Source organism: Corvus moneduloides, chromosome 2 (assembly GCF_009650955.1).
Source record: "Corvus moneduloides isolate bCorMon1 chromosome 2, bCorMon1.pri, whole genome shotgun sequence".
Classification (NCBI taxonomy): Eukaryota; Metazoa; Chordata; class Aves; order Passeriformes; family Corvidae; genus Corvus; species Corvus moneduloides.
In genome coordinates this window covers 53,292,967-53,301,081 of record NC_045477.1, presented here as the reverse complement: position 1 = coordinate 53,301,081, position 8,115 = coordinate 53,292,967, and the positions used below count along the sequence as shown (strand labels likewise).

Genomic DNA, 8,115 nt, shown 5'->3' with positions numbered 1-8,115 from the left:
CCCCCTGACTTATCTACATTGATTTGCATGTTAATAACTTTCCTCCCCTCAGTCAGTTTGTTCTACCCTTTTCTTGATTTGCTCTCCTCAGTAATTTTGATTGAGTTCCTTGCCCTCAGCTCAATGTATGGGGAAGAAACTGAAGCAAGGCGATGCAGGGGAGCAGGTGACTCTGGTGACTGTTTGTTTTCACCACCATTGTCACTTCACTGGTCAAAGCCACGATGAGCAAGCTGACTGTCCTGGATGCTTTGGATGCCTGCCAGGGATGGATACTGTTCTACCCATCTTCCCTTCCCAGAACCCCGGTTTTCAGTATCTGACTTAGGTGCATTCTACAGGCATTTTCGTGTTGCTCATCCCTGAACCCTCATGGCTCCTTTGGTTCTGTAACTCTTCCCTCCCCATTCTCAACAAAAGTTAGCTTTTAGCTTAGATCCCAGCCTATCCTGACTAAGGAAGCCAGCTGAGAGAATGACCAAGTGTAGAAATAGCCGTTCACCCAGACCTATGCCTTCCAGAAGCTGTAAGACAAAACTGGCTCCTCTAAACCAACAGCTTTGTCCTGCAAGCAACCAGTCAGCTGTGCAAGGATCATTCTGCCTATCTGCTGGCAACTTTTGTGAATAGTCTGAGTCTGAGCAGAACTCCTCATGGGAGGAAGCTTTCCAGTGCCAAAGCAGAGAAGGCTGGCTGTGCGTCATAGCCCCCAGCAAGTTCTGTGAAAAACATGCAGCTACTGGTCCACTGCACATTGCTTCATTGGCTCGGGGCACGCTTTCAGAGCGTGTGTTTGGGGCAGGAGGGAAGCTGCTGCCATTGTTGTACAGTTTCAGTTGGGTTTTCTCAACTTCCTGGTTGACTGCCAAGGACTATGAGGCTTAATTTCCCACCTTTGAGTTTCTCTCCCCCTCAGGATCCTTCCATCTGCTGCATTTCATGTTGCCCAGGTAAAGCTATGCTTTCCAGCCTTCCCCTTCCAAAAATACTGCAGAGTTTGTTTTGGTTCCTCCAGATTGTGCTGGCTTTGACTCTGTGTACTGTGACTACTGACTCATGGTCCTGCTGGTCACCTCTATCTGATTCCAAAGTTTTCATTATCTTCTGCTCTTTGCAGCTCTGTGCAGACACATTTGCCTCATAAAACTTAGCAATCTGTTAATGTGGCCACTGTAGAGATCAGCATTTATATTTAGTAACATCACTCATTGGTTCAGCATTTTTTCAGTAAAGGAAGTCTAAAAAAAAGATCATCAGTTGTTCCCGTGTTTTTTCTCTTCATAGACCACAGAGAAAAATATTCCACTGAGATTTCATAAGCAAGAAAACTGAACTATATGTTTGGGGTTTTTTAATTTTTATTTTGCATACATTTCCCACGCTCTTAGATTAAAAAATATCTGACATGTATTCCAATATGTTATTTGCTGAGTGCTTTTAAGCAAGCCTAGAATTGTGCACAGAGGAACTGAGAACCTGAACACACGACAGAGTGGAATTATCTTTATCCTGAGTCCTCCTTGCAGGGTGTAGAAGAAAGCCAAGTCTCATTTACAGCATTGTCTTCATGTCTTCCTGGGAATCCTTGCACATATAAAAGGCCAGGTTAGCTGATAGGACCTCAGTGGACCAGCTTAAAGCAGACAAGCCTCATGTTGTAGCTACAACTCAGTGATATCCCAGTTTAGGGCAAGCACAGCTCTCACTTCAAAGCTTGTTCACTCACTGCTGGGCAGCAGGAACCAAATCTGTGAGCCCAGCAGCTGGGATGGTGCTGTGGTTTAACCAAGCCACCAGCTGCTCGCTCACTCAACTGCCCCCACCCTGGTGGGATTGGGAGGAGAATTGGAAAAAGGTAAAACCCAAGTTCTTATCTTTAGATAAGAACAGTTCAGTAATTGAAATAAAGTCTAATAATAATGATGTTGTTGATGATGATGACAATGATGATGAAAAGGAGAGAAAGAGAAAGGAATAAACCCCAAAAGACAAATAATGTACAGTAAAATTGCTTACCACCCGCTTATAAATGCCCAGTCAGACCCTGAGCAGCAATCAGTCCTTTCCAGACAGCTCCCCAATTCATATACTGGGCATGACATTCTATGGTATGGAATATCCCTTTGGAGAGTTTGGGTGGTATGGAACATCCCTTTGGTGAGTTTGGGTCACCTGTCCTGGCCATTCTCCCTCCCAGCCTCTCGTGCACCTGCCCATGGCAGAGCATGAGACAATGAGATGTCCTTGGCTTAGGGTGAGCACTGCTCAGCAACAACCAAAACATCAGCATGTTATCAACTTTATTCTCATACTAAACCCAAAGCTCAGCACTGTACCAGCTACTAAGAACAGAATTTACTCTATTCATGCCAAAACCAGTATGGATGGTTGGGATGACAACTTGCTTCACGTGCCCAGTACCCGTGTGAAACCTTGCAAATCCCTTATCTGTTTCTCACCTGAGGATCAGAGGCCTTCAAATAAAACAAAACCCAAGATTAAAACCCCTTCCCTTGGAAGACTGCCAGACTACATTCTGCCCTCCCGTTCCTCTTTTACCTTCAAGCTGGCTTTATTGCATACATTCATTATTCATTCCCTCTATCCCAGTTGTGCACGCAGCTGGTGAGGCTTAGCAGCCACCTGGGCCAAACCTGGCCCACTGCTCCCACTGCCTGCTGCATGTTCCCTGCACCATGCCCACACCCCAGTGCTGGCTCTGCATGGGGGGGGATGGTTGCCACACGCTGTCATCCTCCTGTCCTTGCTGGGTGCTCTGGGGTACCCACCCATCGATTGTACCAAAGCACAGATTGAACACGGCAGGTGCCAGAGCTTTTGGTAATTGCACCCCAAGGCTATGAAATTCTCTGACAGCAAATCACGCTGCCAAACACGGGCTGCAGCATTTCCCCCTGCTGAAGCATGTTGGGCAGCACAGTTGGCGTTCATGCCCTTTCAATCTGACAGCACCGTGTCAGCCCAGGAGGGGCAAAGCTGTTTTATGAAGACGTCTGCTGCCTTTTCAGCTGCCAGCAAATACATGATTAGGATTCTTTGCCATTCCCTTCATTCGCTGTCAACTCTTTCTTGTATCAGGTTTTTGGTCAGAATTTACTGCAATTCAGGTGTCACTAACAGCTATATCCCATGTCTGCTATACCCAGGTTTCAAACAGAGCAAAACTTTATTGCTGAACATTATAGACTTGTTTGTCCCATGTGAACATGGGGGGAAAAAGAGGGAGTAAGAGACAGGGCCACGGAGTTCTGGCTCCAGGTGGCTGGCTCCCAAGTGGAGATAAGTCTTTCTGATCAACCCTTAGCTGATATGTTTAATTATCCTTGCTTCATCATTGTTGACCATGTTTCTTTGCCTCTGGGTCTTGTAAGGATCATAGCTAACGTACCATCTTAGTGAAGAGCGAGCACCATGCCTATGGTGTTACCCAGATTGTTAGAAATGGATTCATGGTCATTTTCCTGAATATTTTCTGAATTGCTAGTTAATGTGAACACTCCCAGGTCAGCAGAATTTCATCATCACACTGGACATCATGGTGTTTCTTCCCTGTCAGAAACTGCCTGGACATCCAGGGCAGAAAAACAATGCAAGAGGCCCAATGATGAGAAGGAAATACAGATGTGAGCTGAAGACCTGAAAAGAGCCTGGGGATGTAACTGTGAACACTGAGCTTTTGGTGTCCGATCTGTGGATAGTGTCCAAGGGACCGAAAAATAAACATCTTTAACAATGGCTGGAGTGGGGACTGTCATTCCTTATGGCTTTTTTATTAGGACACAGGCAACATATCCAACAACTGCAGCATTGCCAAAGTCTCACTGTGAAATCAGAAGGATGTGATACTGTTGTCTGTCAAACTTTTCCAGTATACCAGCTGAACACTGAACTATGCTCTAAATACTTTCTCTGCTTTTGTTGGGGAATACACGTGTGTGTCCAACTTGAATTTGCTGAAACTGTGTTAGGAGCAACTTTTTAAAAAACTCAGATGGACAATTCTTGTCACTTCTCTAGTTTTTTTCTTTTCTGTTCCTGGTTACCCAAGAAAGCAGCAACAACTCCTTTAGTGGCCGTGCATATGTTTGTGCTGGAAGAGGACCAGGGGCTCTCCACCGTGCTTTGGAGTATGGTGAGAGAGGTTTGTGTGGCTGTGGCAGGGCATGTCCTGTCTCCATGGGGGCTCTGCAGCTGCAGGCGGGATTCACCTCCAGGGCAGGCTGATCTCCAGCCTCACCAAGTCACCAAGGGTCTCTCAATCTGTCTCAAGGTTTCCTGGTGGCCTTTGATGTATACCAAAAGGAGGGAGATCTGGATGCAGCAGGTACGAGTAGAAAGGAGGCCTTTGTATCAGCTTGGAAATAAACACAAATTCTCATTCAAAAACATTATACAGGCAGCAGATTGATTTGACACCCTTAGGAGTTAAACCAAAGCTGCAAATATTTGGATTGTGGCAGTAGGTAAACCCAGAGATTCTAGACTTCAGAGATGGGTAGGCTGGCAAAGTGCCTGCAGTTTTAATCTTACTTCACTCTGTCTTCATGGTTAGGGATTAATCTCCATACTATAGCTTTTCCACCCAGGAACAGGAAATGTTATTTGCCTGTGTCAGAGAGGTGTTCATGAGGATTAACAGGGATTTGGGGATTTTATATAACAGATTGACAAAATATTCTGAGTTGGAAGGGACCCACAAAGATCATCAAGCCCAACTCTTAAATAAATGGCCCATAGAGGGATTGAACCCCCAACCCTAGTGTTGTTAGCACCAGGGTCTGACCAGCTGAACTCAGCTCATAGACCTAGAGGCAAGGGTTTTATGTGACCTAAGGCTGAGCATGAAATAAAACTGGCCTTGCTATATGCTCCCATTTGAAATATGATGTTTTCGAACCAAGTTTCTCTTTTCCCCCCCTTGTTTTTCTTGCCATGGAGACTGAAGGGTTGTAACACTGCCATGGCCCTGACCTATCCCTGAACAAGGGGAATTTGGTTTTCTGTAACCTCCCACTGGAGAATGCAAAACTCTCAGTGCATTTGCATCAAAGATTTGGCAGCAAGGAAGGAGCCAAGTGGTTTGGCTGGTTTAGTTCTGCTTTGGTCTGACCTGTCTCCCACAGAAAGATTCATGGAAGAAGTTCTCTACCTTAACACTTTTGGGTGAATAATTAGCACTGAAGTGGCTGCCTATGCCACAGTGTCTGGGAGCTTCTTCCCTTCCACAAAGCTGTCCAAGCTGTTTCTTGACACCAGTGTACCCAGCGAGGACAGGCACATTTCTCCCTTTCCCCTGCTCCAGTGCATTTTTGCTACCACAATCCCTTCAAACCAGAGTCATGGCACACACTGACTTGATGTGGCAGCAGCCCACTGAAAGACATACACTGATGAAAAGGAATTCCACAGCCAATAAAAAAAGACGTTAAGCCCTTGAGAAGACCCTGCTCTGACTGAAATCCCAGGCTCTGATATAGAATCATAGAATGGTTTGGATTGGAAGGGACCTTAAACATCATCCAGTTCCAACTCCCTTGCCATGGAAGGGACATCTTCCATCAGACAAGGTTGCTCAAAACCCCATTTTAGCTTGGCCTTGGAACACTTCCAGGGATGGGGAACCAATGACTTCTCTGGGCAACCTGTGCCAGTGTCTCATTACTTCCAGAGTGAAAAATTTCTTCCTAATATCTAATGTAAAGCTACCCTCTTTCAGTTTAAAGAGATTCCCCTGTGCCCTATCACTCCATGTCCTTGTAAATATCTTGGGGTGTGTTCAGATGGGCAGAGAAGATCCCTATTTCTCCGCCTTAGCACAAGTGTAAAATAAACACAGCTTTTTAAGGACTGAAAAACCTTAGAAGAAAATGTTACCTGTCAGGCTGTCCCAGCTGGCCCCTGTGCCACTACAGAGATGTGCCATGGGAGCAGGAGGCTTGCTCACACTTTATTCCTAAACATCCTCCATAGTCCTGTAAGAAAGCATTCAATACGAAGAGCCTTTCCTTCCATGCAAGCTCTAATGTATTGCAGTGACAATAATGTATTATGTAGATTTTATGGATCACTTATACAAATTACAGTGAAACCTCAGCCTTGACTGTGGTTTAAAATAGACTCTGAAATAACAATACAGCAGTAACAGCAATAAAAACAACAGCAGCAATAATAATGAATAGATAAAAAATTATCCATTAAGGTTCCTCCTCTCTACAAGTACTGGATAATAAAGAGGTATTTTTAGCCTGCAAATTATTTAATATAGATTTGTCTTTATTCTTTATGGTTTCAAATATATTAGTAAGGTTCACAGAGCATTTTAAGACATGGAAAAACCACATTTTCTTCTGAGCCATCCGATTACTCTTGTATGAAAAAGAGCTATTTAGATTTATGTTTTTCAGTTTGTTGAAACACATCATCCTGCAGAGGAAAATGCCTCTTTTTAATAATGCAGTGTATCAGAGGTCCCTTAGAAGGAAATTCTTGGCACAGAAGTTTCACTGCCAATATAAGAAACCTATGGAAGTGCATATCCATATTGTAGTGACTATAGTTAGGACACCTCCCTCAAAATAAAACCCTGAATCTTGTTTATCCAACTACTTTAGCCAGTGCTGCTAAAAAACTTTTACAAATGACTTTATGTGCAAAGTATTCTTCCTGTATCACCTGAAAGCAGTCATCTATCTTTCTTCTGCCTTTGCCCAGTGAAGCTTTTTAAAAAAAATTATTCAGTTCACACCAGGCCTGTTTCTCCTTTACTTTCTGACTGATGCACTTTGTTGAAACGACAGGCAAATCCTCACAGCACAAGTGGCAGCATTCTGTGAATAGTCATGAGTGAACTCCCTCCCAAATCTAAGCAACTGGACCTTTCAGAGGACTTGAAAAATGTAATGCCTCTGCCTCTTCTCCCAACTGTTACCACCTTTTTCATGCTTATGGGTGATATGTGGCAAGAGGCACAGAAGGATGGTTTCCTGCCTCCCCCCTAACGGAAATATTCCATAAATTTCTTTAGAGTATTAATTTTTCCACTTCACAAAAATATTTTAGAATAATTCTTAACTGGAACTAAAATAAGAATATAAAACACCATTTTTTTACCCAAAGATGTCAAAAATGGGGGCATTACTGACTACATATGTACATTTTCTTTTCCTCTTTTTATTTTTTTTTGTGGGGGTTTTTTGTGGTTTATTTTGGGTTTTTGGGGGTTTGGGATTTTTTTTTTTTTGTTAAATCAGCTGGGTATTTATTAGCTCAGCAAAGCTATCCTAGTGCTTTGAAACTCCTAAATGTTTTAAAGATATTTCCTCCCATTCAAAGAACTGACATGTTTGTTTGAATTGTTAACTAGCAAAGATGGATGGGTTCATTAGGAAAAGCCCACAAGTATTCAGATGCAGGAGGTCAGGTTGGAAAGGGTGGATGCCTTTACTTACAGACAGGACCCTGAAACATGGCAATCCAAAATTGGTGGCAAAGCAAGCCTGTGAAACAAGGGCACACACCAGGGGTAGACACAGCCACAAAAACTTGGTTGCCATGGCATGCAGAGTAAATATTACTGGGAGCTTCTGATGGCGTGTCTGCAGCTCCTCTGCCTTTTGTTGCTTGACATGCTTTCTTATAGCTAAAACACAATAGAAAGAACTGGTTAGAGTATCCAACTTGATTAATAACCTCTTTTCTCTGCAAAACTACTGTTGGTCACATTCACAACCTAATCTTTAATATAGCTGAATGCTGCAGAAGGATACAATAATTTCTAACTGCAACTGCTCGTAGGTAAACTGAGCTATCCGTGCAAAGTCCTCAGCACTACAGCTACTTCTGCAAATTACAGGCTTTTGAGTCATACAGTTAGAGTCAGATGCCTCATAGTAGGAATCATGTCACTTAATAGTGAGTGTCTGAATGATAGATGCTTACATCTTAGATAATCTTTGATTTGAGTGAAGAGAAGTAGGCTTTTTAAGGGCTTGATCCTAATTTATCTCCTTACCTTAGGCTGAAATGAATGATTCCTGGTCTATACTCCTTGGAAGTGCATGTTTCTGAAAGAGCTTGATGGTGTTTATCAGATTA

At 43.4% G+C, this 8,115-nt stretch overlaps 1 long non-coding RNA gene across 1 annotated transcript; it reads right to left on the bottom strand.

The window, feature by feature from the left end:
* Nucleotides 1-499: 499 nt before the first annotated feature.
* LOC116439721 lies at nucleotides 500-7,654 on the bottom strand. The gene is made up of 3 exons (XR_004238250.1): nucleotides 7,470-7,654; nucleotides 5,896-5,993; nucleotides 500-4,375 (listed from the first exon to the last, which is right to left on the bottom strand). It is a non-coding gene; the product is annotated as an uncharacterized LOC116439721 (long non-coding RNA).
* Nucleotides 7,655-8,115: the final 461 nt, after the last annotated feature.